The sequence below is a fragment of the Quercus lobata genome, chromosome 4 (assembly GCF_001633185.2).
Source record: "Quercus lobata isolate SW786 chromosome 4, ValleyOak3.0 Primary Assembly, whole genome shotgun sequence".
In the NCBI taxonomy this organism is placed as follows: Eukaryota; Viridiplantae; Streptophyta; class Magnoliopsida; order Fagales; family Fagaceae; genus Quercus; species Quercus lobata.
The window spans coordinates 69,270,433-69,293,429 of record NC_044907.1 but is presented as its reverse complement, the minus strand read 5'-3'; the positions used below and the strand labels follow the sequence as shown (position 1 = coordinate 69,293,429).

Here is a 22,997-nt window from a genome sequence, read left to right as displayed (position 1 = left end):
GAGTATAATATGGGCATACAGGACGTCGGCAAGAACGCCCACAAGAGAGACACCGTTCCGCCTGACGTACGGAGGCGAAGTAGTCATCCCGGCCGAAGTTAGACTCACAAGCTACAAGGTGCACAACCATGATGAGAACAAAAACGACGAGGCCATGCGACTACAGCTCAACCTAGTGGACGAGATCAGAGCAGCAGCAGAACAAAGGCTCGCTAGGTACCAGGACCGCATGGCCAAACACTACAACTCTCGGGTCCGACACAGAGACTTCCAAGTTGGAGACCTTGTTCTTAGAAAGGTCATGGGCGCCGCTAGGGACCCTACCCAAGGGAAACTCGGCCCCAATTGGGAAGGTCTTTACCGAGTTTTGTCATGGCAGAGAAAAGGTACTTACCACCTAGAAACGTTGGAAGGACAGAAACTACCACACCCATGGAACACCGAGCACCTACGAAAGTATTACCAATAAGAGCGGCAGCATGAAAGACCAACCTCTTTTTTATTTCAGTAAATTATAGTTTTACTCCTCAGATTTATCATTTATTTTAGTTTTTTACAACAATACTTTTTAGCCAAAGGGACAGGATTTGCTTTTAATTACTTTTATTTAAATGCATGGCAATAAGAGGAGTTTATTCAGAAATTGCTGAAGTGTATTTTTTCTATGGTCCACTAAGTTCACGGCCAAAACGACCAAGTCCATAACACATGGACTAAAAAAGCTGACGAACCAGCGAAGGTGTCAAAGACATCAAGGCTAAGGCCAAGAAAATAACGGTCTGAAAAAAAGCCAAAGCTAAAAAGCTGACGGTCCAATAGATGAGATATCATCAAACGGACCATGCCTTAAAAACTGACGGACCAGCGAAGGTGTCAAAGACATCAAGGCCAAGGCCAAGAAAATGACGGTCCGGAAAAAGCCAAAGCTAAAAAGCTGATGGTCCAATAGATGAGCTATCATCAAATGGACCATGCCTTAAAAACTGACAGACCAACAAAGATGTCAAAACATCAAGGCTAAGGCCAAGAGAATGACGGTCCGGAAAAGCCAACGCTAAAAAGTTGACGGTCCAATGGATGAAAATATCATCATATGGACCAGGTCCTAGAACCAACGAACCTATAAGATTAACGGTCCAATAGATGACGGTCTGACCAAAAAATGAGACTTTACCTACAAACGAGGTTCTCAAACCAACAAGCCTGTAAAGATGACGAGCTAATCAAAAAAGGCTAAAAACATCAATATACATGTTCAAAGCAACGGATACCAAGTGCCATGAAAAGGGCAGATAGAGTTACAAGTAAAAAGCCCAATAAACACAAGGGCACTTAAAAACATTGTTCAAAAATTAAAATACATGGCCAAGATTAAGTGGCAAGAGCGTCCTTAGAGACCCGTCAGCTTTATCCTTGGCAATTTGTGCTTTATCTGAAGACTCGGCAGGAGTATTGGTGGCAGGCTGGGCTAAAACAACTCCGGCATCATTAAGCAAAAAGTCCAAATTGAGGGGTTCGTCATCTTTGTCAACAACAGTGTTGCCAGTAGGAGTCATCGGCACGGAGGCATCCATGGTAATTCCAGAAAGATCCAACTCCGGATAAAATGACGCTACTTGCTTCAGACAATCATCGAAACCAGTGCCATAATAATCAGCACAGGAATCAATGAATGACTGGATTGTCTTGAATTTTTGGACCGCGTCAGTCCCAGCCATCTCTACTTGTGCACGTAAAGACGAAAGTTCCTCCTCAAGCTTCTTCTACTGTTGCTCAGCCTCTCCTAACTTCTCCCTCACATCCTTCAGATCTGCATTTAAGAGACGGACGGCCTCCTTATATTGCGCCTGCTGATCCATCAGGTTGGAGTTATGTCTCCTAACCCGAGCGACGACGCCTTCTTTGGCCGCGCACCGGTCTTGGAGTGCTTTAACACGAACCAAGGCCTGAAAGAAGTACAATCGTCAACTATTAACCAAGGCAAGATCAGGTTATTCAAGGTAGGAAGCATACCCGTGCTATATCAAAGAAAGCTGACGCTCCCAGATCCTCTGTCCCCAGCTAAGCACAAGGATCTAGATCCGTCTGTTTTATAAGGGATTCTACCCCTTCAACAGCGTAATCCTTGTGAGTCAACAAGCAACGAGGCCCCTCAATGACAGGACCGGAAGAGGTCATCGCTCCTTTCCCAGCACCGTGACTAGACTTGGGGGGCGACTTCTTGGAGGGCACATCCCCGGGACTGACGGCCACCTTCTTAGAAGGAGGATCATCCTTTCCGTCAGCCTTCCTCTTAACTGAACCCTTCAAAGAAGAATGAGGGGTTGACACTCCTTCTTTTCCCTTGGCCTTCTCTTCCTCCTTCTTACAGGCAGCGGCGGCCCTCACCCTTTGCTTCGCAACTTCCATCTCTACGCAAAATAAACTGACGGATCAGTAAAGCAGACGGAATAAATAAGCCGACGGATTAAATGAGGCGTCCACTTACGTTTTCGGGAAAATTCTTCCAACCTCCGAGCTTCAGCCGTCGGCTCTAGACCCCCACAATACAGATGGAGAGTGTCTAGGGTGATCAAATCCCTACACTTCCGTTGCTCAAGCGGTATGCCAAGTATCCGACGGATGAATTCCCTTTGTTCGTCAGATATCTCCGGACGAGCGCTAGCTGAAACAAAAAGGAATAGACGGTGTTTAAAAAAAAAAAAAAAAAAAAAAAAAAAAAAAAAAAAAAAAAACTCCCCAGTAAGTGAAAAGAGACGGTAGAAAGAAAGAGAAGAGGCGACCTGAATCCCTAATATAAGCCCAAATGTTATCAAAATAACCACCGGGCAGCATATCCCACTCATCCGGACGGCACACCCAGTCCGTCCCCTTAACGAAGAAAAATCTACTCTTCCAATTCCTATTTGAGTCTGGCATATCGGACACTAATCTTAAGCTTTTCTCACGATGAGCAAAATGGTATGTCCCCTTGGCAGATACTTTATGCTGGGGTCTGTAGCAATAAAAGAACTCGTCTAGCGAAAGATGACGGTTCCCCCCACTCAATCGACCCCAAAGGATCTCAGCACCAATGAAGATCCTCCAGGCATTCGGAGCAATCTGGCTGACGGACAATCCCAAGAAATCCGCCAGCTGACGATGTAAAGCCGTCAATGGTAATTTAAGGCCTGCTGCGAACATGGCATCGTACATCCCCACATCAGCAGTCTTCCCTGTATAACACCTCTCGTTTTTTCTAGGGAGATGGATAGGAATGTGGTCTGGGATTTGGAAACGGATACGCAACTCATTAAAAACTCTGTTGCTCATCTTTGGAAGGAATTTATTGACGGCCCACTCCTCCGGAAGGATGAAGGGACGGTTACCTCCAGAACTCCCTGAAGTTCCCTCACAGGACTCTTCGTCACCTTCATCCCCATTCCCGTCACTACTAACCTCCTTGTCACCTTCATCCCTATTCCCGTCACTATCAATCTCCTCGTCATCTTCGTCCCCGTCACTGACAATTTCCTCGTCTCTCCCCCCGACCTTAACCTCACTTAACACTTTCTCCCTAACTCCCTCGACATGGTCTTCTACGTCAATACCAGGGGATTGGGCTAACGTTTCTTTTCCTGACGACTCAGAAAAGCCGTTGGACTCTTGACCTGAGCCAAAAAATTCGTCGTAGCCCGCTCCATCGCGGACTGACGACTGATCACTCGACGCGTCACTTGACATCTAACTACCTACAAGTGACGGATCCACTCTAAGTGCCTAGACTGACATCCTCAATAAATAAAAAATAAATAAAAATATTTCAGGCAAAAGTAAAAAAGCAAAGAAAAGGGAAGAAGAACTTACAGGTGAAACAGGTCTTGAATGGATGAAACAACCTTGGAAGTGACGGTATTGATAACAGCTGACGGATCAAATCGGGAGTAAGGGCAACAGGTTCTCTCTTGAAAAGTCAGCGAGGTTGAAATGGCAAAATGAGACAAGGGACATGGTATTTATATAAGAGGGAAAATGCACGGAAGGCGAGGCGACACCCGTGCTTGGAAACGAGGCCAACGATTTCGCGCCACGTATCCTTGCATTTAATAGCTCACGGCTCGAGGAGTCATTCATAATTGGTTTTTTCGTCTCTAAGAACAAAAGGACGGTTAAGTCATAACTCCACATGTTGACGGTGTTAGGCGTCAAGCACGTAGAGTAGGGGGCAACTGATGAGGATAAAAGATGAGCCTAGCCACGCGGAACATAAAACTGACGGGTTTAGTGCAATCCTTCGGACATAGTAGACGGTGTTATAGCTGACGGTCATAGGGTCAGCTGGCTCCAAGGCTGACGGCATTACTAGACCGACGCCCAAAAAGCTAAAGGAAGTAAATTGAGGCTGACGGACCGAGCATAAGTTTACCTGCTACCCACGTTACGTATAAGAAATTGTCTAGCTTCCCACGCTAGATAATATTCAAGGGATCCTTATAAGGAAAAGATCCCATAAAATACGCTCAAGATGACTCCTATAAGGAAAAGACTTCTAAACCAAGGAAAAGAGGGGTAACCCTCGCTACTATAAAAGCCTAAGCACCCTCACAACCCAAGGTACGCATAATTTACCCTCTCTAGCACTCTAAAGCAGTGAGAATAGTTCTAACTTGACCTTCGGAGGGTGTTTGGCCGGTACCACACCGGTACTCTCTAGGCTCTTCCTTTTCATTGTGCAGGTGCCATTTGCGACGTACGAGGAACATGTGACTCATTGGTGGTATTATTTTCGGCATCATCACAGAATAAAATAATTTAATTGCAATTGACCATATTTTGATTGTTTTCAACGACATAGGCAGAAGTACACGAAGTTGCGAACCAAAGTACAATTCTACTTCGAGAATATCGCTCTTAACATTTTCTGTGGTTTAATAATTGGTCTGTCATTGCTTCTCAATCTTTCCATCTGCCACTTTATCAACTTCTATAGTTCTACTATTAAGTTAATGGAAATGCCTCATGGAACTATGCACACGAGAACTCTTATGCGCGCTTGTGGATATTAGTAGTATGCACATAGGGAACCCTAAATAAATATCAATTTGTGATTGAGATTGCATTTATTTCAAAGTAATATGATTTTGATTAAAAAATATTTTCAAGGAAACAATTGTTTTATAGTGATTAATTGCATTCTTGAAAATGTACTGAAAAACATTTTGAAGTGCTTCGTTTGTATGGAACATTTAAAAAATAAAATAAATATCAATTTGTGATTGAGATTGCATTTATTTCAAAGTCAAATGATTTTGATTAAAAAAATTTCAAGGAAACAAATTGTTTCTAGTGATTAATTGTGTTCTTGAAAATAATATGAAAAACATTTTCAAGTGCTTTGGTTTGTATAGAGCATTTTTTAAAAAAAAATTATATTCAAGTAAAATTTATTTCCTTTGTTTTTCTTTATAATAAAAAAGTAAGCAATATCATTCTGAAAAAAAATAAATAAATAAGCAATATGTTGAGCTTTGAAAGTGTGCAATTGAGAATAAGGCAAGAATCATGAGGTTCTATCTACTGTGGCAAAGGATTAGAGTTAAAAATTGCAGGATATTTTATTTCTTAATAATAGACTAAATCAAAAGAATAACTTGAATAGCATTTCAATTGTTTTTCTTAAATTTCAAATCACAATGTTTAGAAAAACAACTTGAATAACATTTCTTGATTACCTTTTCCTAGTCCAATCTCAATGTTTAGAAAAATATTACCAACGAAATCCTCTCAAACATTTAAAATAATTTTAAGTAGTTCATTGGAGAAAAATGTCTTATCTTAATTTACAACAACAACAAAAAAAGACCATTATTTAGACAAAAATAAAAATATGCATTTTTGTAGGAAAAGTAATGGCACTCCCTAATCATACAACGTTACATTTTGTCGATTTTTCGGGTAGCATCCAATCTCTGGCCTACACATATAAATAACTTTTGCATCTTAGAAGACCCTTGTGCAGCATATATTTGTAGAGTATATATACAGTGGAACACAACAAAAAAAAAATGAAAAAGTGAAATAGATGATTTGTACTCTGAAAAGCTATGGCTTGATTGATAGAATATACAGCATTAAAAAACAGCACCAAATTACTATATAGTGCAATAAAAATGACAAGTTAGTAGTTACATTTGGATAAGGTTTTTATCAATAAAGAGAGAGATAGTAATTATTTAATTTTTTTAGCTTAATAATCTACTATGAAAGGGATGACCTTAAATGGCCAGCGAATTCCTGGCATCTTTAAATGGGAATTCTAACTTTTAATTACTCTTTCATTGATACAAAAACTTTGTTAGGAAACACCTAATATGTCCTCTTATCTTCGTCAAAAGCAGTTTAATTTTAATGCCAATCGGAGCACAAGAAGCTACTTCACCCAGAAGGCTTTGCAAGATATGGAATAGAAATCGAATCACTTTCCGAACTGGAATCTGCATAAGATGAAATTAACGTAGTGTTGAGGAGTTCAATTCCGTAGCCCAATGTCAAGGAGAGATTTGAAGTTCAAAGAGTTATACCAGTCCTGGAACAGAGGACCCAATTTTGAGCAAGGGTGTCAATACCGTACCAGAGACTGTACCGGTTTGACCAGCGGTACGATATATTTCGGATACCGGTCAATACCAACATACCGTTTCGGGTTTACCACTATATATATATATATATATATATAATATTTAAAGCCCATATATATATATATATATATAAATTCATAGATTAGACTAATTTGTAATCTTAAACCCCATACAAACCCAAGCCAAAGCCCAAGACTATACATTTGTATCTATAAAAATGAATTAAGAATTAAGTTAAATTTAAAATACCAAGCTTATCTCTCAATACTTTCACACGTGAACTACCAATACTTTCACACGTGAACTACCTAAGGGCTTAAAGAAAAAAACAAAAAAAATAGAACAACTGACATGTGATGATGTGAGAGGACTTTTGACCGTTTTAGGAGTTAAGAAATAATTAAAAAAATGAAAAAAACTGACATATGAAAGCTACTTTTGACTTTACTCATCACTTTTGCAGGCTATCAACTTTATTGGGTGTTTAAAGAGTTTGAAATTCAGGCTATTTGGCATACATTGGACGCAACCAAGAAAGAGGGAAGAGAAAGTAAATTTGAAAGAGAGTAGGAGAACGCCGGCTAAGAAGATCGATCTGGAATTTGAGGGAGGAAAGATCGTGCGCTATGAGTTTGACAAACAGCGAACGCCAGTGAGTGGAGAGATGAGAGAGTGAGAACGTTTTTTTTTTTTTTTCTTCTTCTTCTTCTTCTTCTTTTCTTGTTTCAGTCCGGTATGCATTTATCGGCCGAAACAGCCGGATTTCGCCGGTACGGCCGGTACACGACCGGTACGACCGGTATTTTTTCCGGTACGAAATAAAGGAGGTATCGGTACCGGTTTGCTGGCCGATACGATATATACCGGCCGTACTGACCGGTACGGTACGAAATTAACATCCTTGATTTTGAGACCCATTCTTTTTTCTTTTCTTTTTTTTGGCTGGGTAATTGTTTATGCAGGGGATAGAACCCCTGAGCTGGCGATCACCAAGTGAACCGGGTACCACTTAGGCCAGAAGGTCCGGTGGTGAGACCCATTCATTTGCTTCAACAGAATGTTATATATCAATCAAATATGGCAAAACTGCACCAATGAGCTAGATAATAAAAAGGTGGGAGGATAGAATACCAAGGAATGATAGAAAGAATATTACTGATTAAAAATTGATAGGGTAGAGAAGAAAAAAGTTGAAGGATGAAAAAATGATGTAAATTTCGTTTTATTTGGTTAAAGGTTGAAAAGAAGAATGAGAAAATGCAATTTTAATTTGTATAGACTTTTTGTTTTGCTCATGGGATAAGAAAAAGTAATAGTTTCCATTATTTATGGATTGTGCTGAAGGTTTCAATTTTATTACAACAATGCAATAGCTTATTGGTATTTACTACTTAATTATTATTAAGAGGAAGTTGCAACCTTGAAGCTCTCTCTCTCTCTCTAGAAATGAAACTATATGAAAACTGCATCATCGAAATGAGTCATGTGCAATAAGCCTTGAAAAAATAACAACAGGCTTAGGCTGGGTTCCATTGAGAACGCTAAAAAGCACAGGCCCTAGGTTTAAACATTTGGTCCTATCCACTGGGGTAGGCAGGTCTTCACACAATTGAGCCTGAATATAGGTTGAGACAGGCAGGCTAGCAAAATGAAAATGAACAGGCCTATTTGTGAGCAAAGACTTATTTATATCATAGATGTGTGGATATGACTGGAGCCCACAGTGCTCATCAAAAGACAAATTTGAATATGAGCTTGACTGCAATTGGCCTTTTGTGGATTGCAACTGATTTCATTGCAAAGGGGCTCATCCATAGGCCCTATGGAAGAAAAGAAAACTGATTAAATTGTCATTGTAAACTTATTAAAAGCATCAAATTTATTTTTTTTGTAAAATAGTATGTATTATACAATAATGACTATAAAATAATGATTTGTATGTGTAATACAAGGAGTTTCATAGAGAACATTGTAAGTAAATAGTTTCGTCTATATATATATAAACCCACACACACATACTTGCCAACAGTTTTTTATTCTCCCAAAAAAAAAATTAATTTTAATTTTCTCTCTCAAATTTATCATTAATTAACCAATTGTTTCACCCAAAAAAAAAAAAAAATAACACCAATTAGAAGAATACCTAAAAGTTTTCATAAAATACCAAAGTCGAGCACTGTTAGTTATTAATTTTTCACTAATTAAGGGTTTCAATTCTCACACCTAAAAATTAAAGATTTTGATTATTATACATTCACTACTTATTTGCATTAAAATATGGATATTTTCGCATTAAAATGTGGATATTTCTATACTAAATATGAATATGTGTGTCAAATAGTAGATATAAATAAGTGTGAATTAATATATAACCACTAGAATATTGACAAGTTTTGTCTTTTTCTCACTGCTTGTTGCTCTGGCATTAAAACTTGTAGCTGACTGGGCTACAGTGGCAACCCCACCTAGGACTACGTTGATTTACCTTCTTGCTCTAACCTCACTACCTGAATAGCAGCAACATCACTCCAGTCCACGGGCTTCTACCCTGGCTGTCTTGGCAGTGGCTTTGAGTGCTTCACCAATAGAGATTGCACCACAACGCCCACCACCATATTGTTCAAACATGGTTGGTGGCGCCAAGGGAGCTGGCTGACTGTATTGATCAACAACCTAGACACATCAAAATATTACACATTTCTATCAATTGGGTACCAAAAATTTATAAAAAAAAAGTAGTCGTGCAAAAGAAGCAACAGAATTACATTGTTATGCACAAAATAAGAAATGGAGAGCAAAGGCATACCCTTTTCAATGTGTGTTACAGGGTTTAAAAATCAATCATAACCACATCTCATTATTTAAGAGTAGTTGGAGGAAGGTGTAAACGAAAATAAATTAGATTATTTTCTATCATACTCACGAAAACGAAAGCTACAATCAAGGTGACACCCCACCTAAAAATAAAAAATGTTGTTTAGCTTCTATCGGTATTCCTTGCATGTAATAACATAGATTTAAAAAAATAATAATTTGATGGTTAGCATGGGAGCACGAGTTGGAAGCTATCGGTCTGGCCAAATTTGAATTTTATTTTCGATTTTTACCCAGGATCTCAAGCTGTTGTCCAAGACAAATCTGGCTGAGAATATACTTCCATGCAAAAAAATAAATAAATAAATAAAATTAATACCCACAAAGCCCAGAATTTCTCTATATGGACTAGACTTTCGTCCAAAGGTTTTTATATTTATTTAAAAAGTGGGCTTAGGTCTTTCTCGTTACATAGGATGGCTTAAAAGTCTAAAGTTATCACTTCATGGAATGGGTTTAAAAGCCCAAAATTGCCCACTACATGGAATGAGCTCAAAGCCCGAAAATTTGTTCCTTAATATAATGGACTTAGATCCTCCAAGTCTCAACTAACAATGGGCTCCACCTAACCTTGTCTTCACTAGTTTTCCGGATCCCACAATTATCACCAATTGCATCCACCATAGAATGGCATAACCCAATGCTTCCCAAAAACTCCAAAGCAACTCATAACACTCAGAATGGGTGTGGTTTGTGTTTGGGCAAAGAACATCTCAAAGGATATGGAATTGGAGAGGGAAGAGTATGAGGAAAACTAAGAGAAATGTATAAAGGATTGTAGGTATGTAATCTCTAACTCTCAAATGGATTTCTAGGGTTTTCTCTTTAAAACTCTCATTGTTCTTATTACAATTTCGTGAGTAATGTGGACTTATATAATGTAAGTAAAGAAATAAGGAAAGGCACACATAAAACAAGCTAGCAGTGCATCTCTTGAGTCAGGTTGTGAGTTGGCCAAGTCGCGAGACACTCCTAAGATGCCTTTGACACTGAGACCTTTGAACTTCCAGCATGTGCTCCTCACATGACCTTTTGCGATTGGCACCACTCGCGAGCCAGTCATGAGACAAGTCATGAGATGTCATGTATTAAAAGTTCTTCACCAAATTCTCACACTAAACCCATTACATTTAATCCCACAAAAATACAAGAAAATGATTGATGAATAACAATCAAATTTGATACAAAATTAAAGCCAACATAACATAATTGAAAATCACAACTTTACAGAACTAATCACAAGTGAGGTAAGTGTCACAATACAAAGCGTAAGAGAGATCAATATTAAAAGGGTAATTTCTTCTTCATTTTTTTTTTTTACATATAAAATTGCCACTTGGCATACGCATCAGCATCATTGCATTACTTTTATCTTTCCATTTGGCACCTCAAATTTTCCATTTGCTAGTTAACGACGATGACCTTTTTGATACATGAATAAAATATTAAGGATTAAAATGAAGAATTTGAAATGATAGGGACTATTTTAAAACATGGGGCAATGGTTGATGACTAAAAGTGAATTTTTTTTTTTTTTAAATTAATGAAGTGCATATGAGTAAGGCTTGAATCATCCTATGATCACATGAATAATCATTTATTTTAATTCATATGATGGCATCTTTACTTCGCTATGAAATGTTTGGTTGCTTGTGTGTTGCATGACATGAGTAATGTGTTAGGTGTACTTATGTGAGTGAAGTCCCAAATTAAATAATGATAAGAAGAATAAGTGATTAATACAATATAGTTGAGATTACACTCATTGGGATTAGGCTTTTTGGGTTAAGTGATGTCTTTATATATTATATTAACTACTTAAAGAGACTTTCCAAGATGCTTATCTCTCAAACATAATGACCATTAATTTCAAGTCATTGATTCTAGACTAAGCATTTTTCAATGTAATCTTACATTTTTAGAATTTAATTAAGAATCAAAGCAGTATATTTTCCTCAAGGGTGGCTCTACCCTTTGTTCAGGGCCAGGGGGTTCAAATGAACCCCCTGACTTCCCAAAAAAAAAATATATATATATATATATGTATTTTAAATTTTTTTTTTTTTTTGTAAGTTTAATAATTTAATTTATTCTTAAAAATATTTTAGTCGTGGAAGTGGTGTTGGCTTTTTAGTCGTGGCCGCTCTAGTGTGTTTCATGGTTCTCTATAAATTAAAGAAGACTGAGCGTTATGGTTCTCACCATCCACTAGTAAAGTGGTGGTGTTGGTCTAGGCCAGATTCTTACAAAAGAGAGTTCCCAAGGAGAATGGCTTCATCAGCCTAGATGAAATCAAAACAGCAACCAACAACTTCAATGAAGATCTAATTGTCGGTGTAGGTGGCTTTGGCAATGTTTACAAGGGTCTGATTGAGGAAGGTAATGAATAATACCATGATTACCTTTTAATTTTTAGTTTTTTCCTGAATTAGTCCTAATTGCAATCTAACTGCATATAATTTAGATTAGTGATACTATATTTTGCAGAGTTGTTTAATAATTTGATCAAATCTGACTTGTGTCGAGTTCCTATACATATTGGACATGGTCATATATGAAGGGAAAATATTTTCTTACACTCATTTTACGTACACTATTTTACATAATATCCACAACCAATGTGCTGACATACACATTTTAGAAGATAAAAGAATTATCCTCTTTTAAAACATGAAAGTGAGTATCATTGCCCATATATATAAATTGTTTAATGTAACCACCGTGTCCTATTTTAGGACGTCTTCACGTCTTATAGTTTCCAAAGAGCATAGAAACTAGACATAAGTCATACTCTTTGTTTGTGCACAATAAAACCAAATAAATGTGCTAGAAATAGTCCAAATTTTATCATATAAAATTTACAAACTGTAGTGTTCTAATAGATTGTTGAAATTTACAAACTAATGTGTTCTCATAGGTTGTTAAAATCCACAAATCACATTCATTACCACATTTATTGGATTTTGGAAACACAATAATACAATATTTTGTCCTTTAGGTAATATAATGGTGGCAATTAAACGCATGAAACAGGAGTCTCAACAAGGTGCTCGTGAGTTTATGACAGAGATCAGGATGCTTTCTAAACTTCATCATGTGCACCTTGTGTCTCTCATCAGATACTGCAATGATGAGGGTGAGATGATACTTGTTTACGAGTACATGACAAATGGTACCCTCTACCACCACCTCTATGACACCCCTAATGATCCCCTCACCTGGAAATAAAGGCTCCAGATATGCATAGGAGCAGCATATGGTTTACACTACCTATACACATGTACAAAGCACCCCATTATCCACCATGACATGAAGACAACAAATATTATATAGGATGAGAAATGAGTATCCAAGGTTTCAGATTTTGGGTTGTCCAAAATAGGTTTGGATAACACTATCGTTAGTATCCTAGTAAAGGGGACATGGGGGTATTTGAATCCAAATTATGCAAGACACCAACAATTAACTGAGAAATCAAATGTGTACTCATTTGGTGTAGTGATGTTTGAAGTGTTGTCTGCCCGGAAAGCAATGAACCAAAAAATCCAAGAAGAGGAACGAAATTTGGCAAGCTGGGCTCGAAAATGTATTGAGAGAAAGACCATCAGTGAAATCATTGATCCATATCTAACGAACAAGATAGTGCTAGAGTGTTTCAAGGTATACGTGGAACTTGCTGAGAGTTGTGTAAGTGATCATGGAATCGAATGGCCCACAATGAATAATGTGATGGAAAAGTTGGAGTTTGCATTAGGGCTCCAAGAGTATGCAAAAGCAACCAAAGATACCGATTCAGAAGTGGTATCATTTCGTGTTGCCACTACTAATGGAGCTCCTTGGTACAATAGTGTTTACTATGGACAGATGTTGGAGTCAACTAGCAAAACTGAGTTAAGTACAATTAGAATTGGATTAAGTTACCCTGGTCTTGATTCTATTACTATTAGTATCACAAGTCAAGATGACTCCTCGGCTACTAAAAATAGTAGTTTTTCAGCTTTATAATTATTGTTTTGTCTTTCTAAAAGTCAGAAGTAGTTATGTTATGGAGATGACAACCGGATTTGTAATATTTATTACTAGGAATAAAAAGTGTTGTAATTGAACAACTAAACTTATTCATAGGTTTGGTTGTGAATTGTAAAATAAAAATAAAACTTAAGATTTATTTTAGAAAATATCTTATTCATACAATTATATTTACTAAAAAATGATATTTTTTAAATTTAAAAGAGAGATAAGTTATGTTTTATGATTTTTTATTTCCATAATTGTTAGGTGAATAAGGAAAGTTTGTTTATTTTAAATTATCATCTTAGAGGAGCATGATGCCTAGTTAAAGGAAATCTAACACCAAATAACATTTTAAACGAATAATTAATTTTACACAGAGAATTAAATAATAAAATAAGCCATAATGGTTTGCTTTTGTGAAAGAAAAAAACTTCTACATTTATTTACTAATATTTAAATTAAACTAATTATTAAAACAACAATTAAATAAATGGTTAAAATATCTACAATAATTTCTTCTAGGTTGAATATTTTATGGTTCCTATAACGAAGGTGGTATGAACCTTCATTTCTTTTCATCTTTTAGAACATTAGAGCACTAGTATTTGAGAATGCAAAAAAGTGTCTATTTTATATCTTCAAAATCTACTTTATCTATTTTACTATCTCATTTTACAACTCATCCAATATCTTAATTTCTACTTTTACACACACCTCATTAAAATAAAATAAACTATACCAAAAAATAATATAAAAAATTTGGTTTCTCCCTCTTCTTTTCCATTTGTCTACCTTTTTTTTTTTCACTTTTTCCATTAAAATAATATTTTTGTTTTACATCCTTGTGAACAATTGGTAAAAAATAAAAAATAAAAACCCACCCCAGATGTGGGGCAATTTGGTCTTATTGGTTGCTAAAATAGCAACTGGGGTTTTTTACACCCCTCCAATGCTAGTGCTTTGAGCATTGAGGGTGTCCCCCAAATTCTATTTTTAGCAACAAACACACCCAAAACCCACTTTATACTAGTGTGTATCACTAAAAAAACTTGCCACTTTGTTACTGTTGGTTATTACTTAGAGCATTAGGATCCGGGTTTTTATAATAATTCTTATTTACCATTTGAAAACTTACTTTTTCTATTATACCATTCAGCTTTATAATACACCTAACATCTAGTTTTTATTTTTCCATACAACACATTAGAATAGTATAAATTACACAATTAAATAATATAAAACTATCTATCTCTCTTCTCCCTTCTCTCTTCTCTCTCTAATCTCTCTCCCTATCTCTGTCTCTCTCTCAACCACCCACCACTAAACCCAAACCCGAAACCACTAGGATGTGAAAGAAAAGAGAGAAGTCTAAAAAAGGGTGTTGCATCTAAATGAAAGAGAGAAAGAAAGATAGGTAGAGAGAGAGTTAACCTGGGTGAGAGAAAAGAGAGAATGTGAATCAAAATAATAGGATTTAAGTATACAACTCAGCTATAGTGAGTTGTGGTGGTGGTATTATAGTGAGTTGCGGTTTTTTGTTTTCTGTTTATATCTAAGTTTTGGTATGGGTATGTGATAATGGGGGCTACTGCTAGTTGTGGTTATAGTGGTGGTGATTGATTTTTTTTTTTTTGGGATATGTGGTTTGATAGGTGGGTGAAGAGAGAGACACTGCTATGAAGTGAGAGAGGTGGTGAGAAAGAGAGAGAGTGTGTGTGAAATTAATTAAAAAAAAATGAATAATATTTAATATGATGTGGAATATAAGAATCGAATGTTAGGTAAATTGTAAAACAGATAAAATAGTCTTTAAGTGTAAAATAATTTTTTTTTTTTTTACAACCTCAATTGTAAATGCTCCTAGAGTAAAAGAAAATATCAAAGTAATTGATCGGTGCATGACTTTTTGTCTAGACGGTGCGAGATATAATTATCTGTTTATTTAAAAAAAGTATTTTCTTTACAACCTCCATTGTAAATGCTCCAAGAGTAAAGGAAAATATCAAAGTAATTGATCGGTTCATGACTTTTTGTTTAGACCGTATGAGATATAATTATCTATTTGTTTATCTGTTTCAGAGATTTTTCTATTAGAAGAAAGATAAACCGTGACCGCAATAGTGGGCCATACTTCATAGATGAGACATTGAATGCGGAAAGACCATCATGAGACCAAATTAAATGATGAGAAACAATGGGAAAAAGAACCATTGACTAGGCATATGTTGTACTCTCCTCCAGTTCCAAGAAGTCTAGCTCGAAACACTTTTCCAATGGGCCATAGCCTAATTGTATTCCATCCTGACATGTGGTGTGAGTGTGAGGTCATGGATTCATTGATCTATCAACTATTTGTTTCCCGTTTCTTGATTCTTCATGTGAAATGTTTCACATGACACCTTCTTTTTTTTCTTTTTTTCTTTTTCAACATGAATATTAGATAATCATGTTAGGGAAAATACTAGTGCACCCGAATTATTATACACAAGTTTATACATACTCATAAACTTTTATTTTTTATTCTTTATCACACATACTTGTAAACTTGTGTATATTAGGGTGTGTATAATAAACATAATCCATTATATTATACAAATGTGAAAGAGTATGGAGATGGTGTAATATGAAATCATCTGAGCCTAACTCAAAATATCAATAAATGATAGTGTTAAATCAATAATATAATAAGTAAATAATTAGTTTTTTTTTTTTTAATTATAGCAATTTCATAAACACAACAAAATTTCACAATATCTTTACAATAATCTTATTTTGAACTGTTGTTGGTTTGGGTCTAATTTTATTTTTATTTTAACGTATGGTAAATTGACATCTCAACTTGTTGAAAAAATATTATGAGATTTTTTATTATAATAGTAGGACTCTTTACATTACGTGTTTAGAAATGATGAGTCAGTTTGTAAGATAATAAAATTTAAGTTTAAATATACATTTAATGTCTGTTTGGGTCCGGTATTTTGTTCATTTTTTAGCTTTTGTGCACAAACTTTTAAATCCTTACTTTTTCTTCACTCTTTTTCAAAATACAAGTGTATTTTGGCACACATTTAGTAAATAAAAAAATATAAAATAAAAAATAAAAGGCAAAAAGGCAAAAAGTAAAATAAACTGATCTCAAATGCACCCATAATCCTTAACTTTTATCATGTATTTTAAGATGGTATTCATCTATTGAAATGTTTCTTTTTGTTGTTGATTCTTCCTACAATATGGGCAATACTATAGATATAACAAAAGGTTACAATAATTTCATAATATTTTTTAAATTAGGATGCCAATTCATACATGAGTCCATCACAATTTCTAATTTAAATTAGTGGCTTGCTAATTGGGGAATGTTTTTAAATTTTACCTTTTCTTTTTCCTTTTTTCCGTGTACATTGCATTCTATATGCATAGATCTTTTCACTCAAATAACACCAAGAAAACTTTTAGGCTTTCATCATAGACATTCATTTCTTTGGTCCCCAAACCCATCCCATGCCCCATTTCTTACCCATACACTTTATAAGTGATTATTGCTTTTATGAATGGTCATTGTCCTCACTTGATAGGGGTGGCTTTCAAAGCTTAAAATCGAATAAGAGATGAGGATGGATTAGGAGATTCCCTTTCCAAGCATCTACCTCCAACTCCAACTTATATGTCATTTCTTTTCCACATTTAGAAATTAAAGCTTCCAAACAATTTTGATGAAGTTCACGTATAAAGGTTACATTATTGATGGGGCCACCCTATCTACAATCAATGGATAGAGTTAAACTTGGTAAATGATTTGGGTCAAGCAAGTTCAGATTTGATTCAATTGGGTTTAAGGTAGAAATCAGTTAACCCTAAATGGGCTTTTAAAACCTATTTCACTTATTCGATCTTTCACAAATCAGATTTTCATGTATATTTTTATTTTCAAAAATTTATAAATTTTTTAAAAAGTTTAAACATATTCTATTTATCTTCTTTTTGATTAAAATAAGAGAACAATGACTTGAAATAATACATAAATAATATAGAATAAGAAATAAAGTCAACAGAATAATGACCAGAATTTTAACTTTTTACCAAAAAAGAAATAATCATGGTAAGATTATATGTGGATTGCATAGGACAGTTTTTGTTTAAGCCATGTAATTTAAAAATATTTTTAAAAAGACAATAATATCTTATTATAAAAATAATAATTAAACACTAAAATTATACAAATTCCATATAAAAATAACTTTGACATATTTAATATTTATTTACATTATAAATAGTTTAGCATTTTTATGTAATATGAATCACTAAAGAATATTAGATATAAAAATCGAAAACAAATAAAATAAACGAGTAATTGAAACTTCTTGCTATAGTTCATGTAACATACATATTCATATTTTTGTTAGAGAATTTAGAAAATAAGTTTTTTTAGCATGCATTTTCACTTCTTTTTTTTTAAGGTCAAGTAGAAACAATCTCACAAAATGTGGGTGTTTTCAATGGCTGATAAGCAAGAGTGCAAGACCAAAAAAGTAGAAGACACTCAACTGCCATAGAACATCCCAAAATGCCAAATTCCTAAATCTTCAAAATCCTAGATAGTGTAATTCTAGAGATTAGTGAAGTTATGGGGTTCTTAACCTAAAAACTGAATGAACTCATTTACTAAACTAGATCCTAGAATTCATTGAAACTCAACCTCTTTATTTTTTCTTGAAATTTAAAATAAGTATTTAGTGATGGAAAGTTATTTACAACAGCCATTTAAGTATCTTTTGAATGTAAATATATTTCTTCTACATAAATACGATAAAATTTAAATCAATGACATCTGTTTCATAATGATTTTTTTTTTTTTTAATCATTTAAGCCAAAATATCAATTGGTATTTGGTAATTAAACACTAATTGATTTTGGTGTAAATGAGTTTTGAACTCAAATATCTTATTCAATGACAAAAAAATCTTACTAGTTAAATTTATTAGATTCCAAAATATCATTGGAATACTGTTTGAATGGCAAGTGGCACATGCATAAACATAATTGCAATATAGTATCCAAAAGTCTCGCGTGCAGCACAAATTCTCTATTTCCTTCCAAACATTACTGGACAACTTGCTTAGACTAATTATTATTTTTTTTGTGGGAGGGGGGGGGGGGAGCGCTGAATAAATTATTTCAATAGAAGAAAAAACAAAATACATATCAAGCATTACAAGCATTACAAGGACAAAAGCCAAAATGGACTAACACATCTTAATCTTTAACAAAAACCTAATTATATATATTATGAAATGGGAATAGACCCCAAGCATTACAAGATGCTGCTTAATAAGCTAGATTATGAGCAAGAGAATTAGATTGTCTTGGGGGGAAGGAAAAATACCAAGCAACAAAAGAGTTAAGCATAATTCTAATATCATGAATAATATTAACAATCTCTCAATCTTGATGGATTTCTTGATCGATTGCCTTCAATGTGAGCTAGGAATCCTCTTCAAACAAAACACAGTTGAAGTTAAGTCTAGATGCTTTAGATATAGCTAGAATAGCTGCTGTACATTCTGGGCATAGAATACTTAGTTACTGGTGTTTCAAAACATGTCCAACCATATAATTTGTTTGAGCTGGGTCCACATATTAACATCAGTGATACATTTTTCCGAATAAGACTATAGTCTATATCTGTTTTATTTTTTTTATTACGATTTTACCAACATGTACTTTTTCATGTCTTTATTTATCACGTGAAATGTCATTTCGAACTTTCTTGTGAAGTTTTTTCAAGTCTTTCACACCTTATTGGACTTGGTTTGAGTTCAGTGTCAGCATTAGACTGTAAAGATGTCGTAAGGATTTAGTTTGAGTTCAGCATATAAAAGCAGGGGTGTTCACCGAATCATAAAATCTGCACCAAAATCACCTACAAAATTAGTGGCAGCTCCAAGAATATTTTTTAGGGGAGTCATTCAAATTCGTGTTGAAGAGGTTGATAAGGACCTCTTTGTAAATATATATATATATATATTTTTTTTTCATCTTGATCATTATGATAATAATGATGAGATCTTTCGTATCCTATGATCCAAAGGAAGGAATTTTTTTTTTTTTTTTTTAAGTCAACACGAGCTCTTTTAGATAATAAATCTTAGTAAGGAGATAAATATTGCGAATATGTGACTTCCTTATCAAAAATTAATTCATAGTATTAGCAAGAGAATTAAAGATAAACTATAAGTTCATTGTGCATATATTTTCTTAGTATAATGAAGATATTAATTATTATTACTAAGATTAAATCTTATAAATTATCTATTCTCTATTACTATAATAAAGTTATTAATTATTGTTGTTAAGTGAATTTTAATTATTATTACTTAGAATACTCTAATTCATTATTTATTAGTTTTTGTTTTTACTCTTTTCAATTATTTTATTTAACAATTCAACTCAATTGTGACAACTTACAGGTCTTTGTAATTCATTAAGAAGAATTTTGCTGTGTTTTTTACATTACTCTATCAAGAATTCAACGCAACAATATAATTAGTAAAAAAAAAATGTCTTCATTCTCCACTATCTCATGCCCCACTTCCATTGCCTCACACTTAATTTTCTTTTAATCTTTACACTTTACAGATCATTTAATTGTCTTTTTTTTGAGATTTAAGATCAAAAAATTACTAATTTTTGTTGCTAGACTTGCTATTTTTTTTCCTTAGATTTTAGATCAAATTGGTTTGATGTTGGGTTTTTTCTTTTTGTTTAAGAAGACCAAGATAAATTTTACATTAAATTGATTTGTTCTTTGAACTTATTTTAGGGGTTTTAAAATTTTATTTTAAGGTGTTCAAAACAAAAATATTTTAAAATATTATATGTAAAAAAAATAAATAAATAAATACAAGTCAAGGGGTTCATTTGAACCCCTTGAACACCATGTGGCACCACTATTGCACAAAATGGAATAACTGAACAGCACCCTCTTTATATATTAATATATTTATTTATTTTTAATATCAAATATATTATTAATAGTTTAATAACCCTAGTTTTCAAAAAAAAAAAAATTTATAACTTTAGCTAGTGTTGACTTGGAAAGCCAGCCCAAAATAAAGAAAAATTAGCTCAATAGTTTAAAACTTGGCCCAAAATAAAGGGAAAATTAGTTTTGGACTGGGTAGGAAAAGCCAAATATTTGAAAAATATATTGATTTCAAACCATTCATATCGCATCTTATAAGGCGCACCACACATGTAACTGCAAAATAAAATAAGGTGCAATACAGTTATGGTTTTAGCTAAACTATCAACTACACTGCATCGCATCGCACATGTGATCGCAAAAATAAGATGTAGTGCAGTTATGGTTTTGGCTAAACCGCACCACAAAATGCGGTGCTCAAAATATAACTTATTTTTTGACCAAATAAACTATTTTTGGAAAATAAATACCAAGAAAACTCTAGGGCATGCATACACATACACGCATGCTCAAGCTCTACATGCGCATGATTCATGCATGCGTACGCATACACGTGCATGCGTGCACATACTATGGTTCTAGAAACTATGTAAGGCAAGTTTTTTTTCATTTAAACTAGGTTTGGAACGAATCCCTTATCGTTTAGGAGCCACCTCAAACCCTTAATTTTCAACTATATAAAGTCATAAATGATACATTTTCAAGGAGGACAAATTCTGGTGGTAAAACACATGAGATTCACTAAGAAATTGTGAATCAAAGAGAGAGTTTTTCATAAAACATCTTCAGGTCAAGTTTTATTTGATTGGAACCTTATTTGGTCATGATCTTAGAGTTCTGAAGTTTACTAACTTATTTTAAATTGGTTGTGACTGGATTGATTTAGGCGAACGATCAAAATCAAGTTCTACATAGTTCTAGTATTAATGTAAAGTTTCTAACTTTGGCTCTTCACTTTTTCTTTTGATTTTGTGTTCTTATATATGTTTTATTTGTTTTAATATGCTCGTTTAGTTTAGGTTTACTTTATGTTTGTGTTCTAAACTTGTTAGGTTGTTAGATTTTCTATTTTCTGAGTTTTTCTGTTCTAAGTTTTTGGGATAGGGTTTTGGATGTGTATGCGTGCGCATGATTCTTGCATGCGTACGCATACTCGAATTATGCATACACATACAGTTGGGGTGCGCACGCATTCCCTATGTATGTGCACATATACTCAAGCCTGGAAACCCTAATTCGTTTTCCATATGTTGTTTCCTTTGTTTTATTCACATGTTTTAACCATTGTTTAACCTGTTTTGTCTGTCTTTGAGTCTTTGTCTCTTCGTTTTATCTTTGTTTTGCTTTGTTTTATCTCTTTGTTTGTATGTTAAGGATTGTTTGAATATCATGAACATGCATAAAATATGAACATGCATTGATGCATAGGTGCTATGATGTAGTAAGGTAAGTCATGCATTCACATGAACATGCATTGGTTTGAATATAAGTTTGTTTTGATTAAGTAACATGAATATTCTTGGATTGAATGCTATGCCTTTGATGTTTGGATGTCATAATATTCTTATTTGATTTTGCCATGTGATGTTTCTGCCCTTGGAGATTTGTGTTTGTATGCATTGATAGATGAATGATAGGTTTGGGGATGCTTATGCCATGTTGTGTGTCGTAGATTCATGCTAGTGTATGTGTGGGTTAAAATGACATATTAAAATTTTCTTTAATGAAATTAATATTTGGAACACAATAAGTGGAGGTCAACCCACAAGTCGGGTGGGATTGGGTGCCTAACACCTTCTTATCCCCATACCTAAACTTCGGACACCTGTTTTGGTAAAAGATCAGTCCTTCCACAAATGGTGCTATATTTATGGTTCTTATACCTAAATTAGGTGGCGACTCCATTTACACCCTTAGCCATGGTCCACCATAGGCCAAGGCATACTTCCCAATCGTGAGGATGACACCACATTGCGGGTGCTTATGCCCACAAAGGTCATTATGTGTTAGCTAAGACTCCTAAAATTCTGTTCCACTCACATTTAATGAGACACGACATCGTTGGCCAGGTCGTGGCCACGTGTCAAAACATTCAAAGGTTGGACGTGCTATGCCTCTCAACGTGCCCTTTGGTTTTCCAACATTCCAATTTTTGGGACATCTTTTAAGCTCTTTTTTTGCCTATTTCTTCTTTCCTTCTTCTCTTTTACTTCCTCTATAATGTTTCTTCCTCCAAGCCTAAGCTTCTTAGCATCCCTTCTCAAGTACGACTCTCCTCCTTCCCACACTTTTTTCTTTGTATATGCATTGATGGTAGATTATTTTAATATCAGGCATCTTTTCTCTTTTGATTCCTTCTTTTTTTCTTGTCTTGGAGCTTTTCTTGAGTCTTCGAGTGGTCATTGCCCGAGGGTTAGGCTTTTTGCATCTCAAAAGAGTGCTCTTAGGCTGGTTTTGACTGAGTTGTATCTAGGGTTGTCCAAGTGAACCGATGACCCATCGGAACCGAC

The 22,997-nt window shown here is 34.7% G+C and overlaps 1 pseudogene; it reads left to right on the top strand.

Annotated features, from left to right (window-relative positions):
• Nucleotides 1–11,781: 11,781 nt before the first annotated feature.
• On the top strand, nt 11,782–13,496 carry LOC115985694 (annotated as a pseudogene).
• Nucleotides 13,497–22,997: the final 9,501 nt, after the last annotated feature.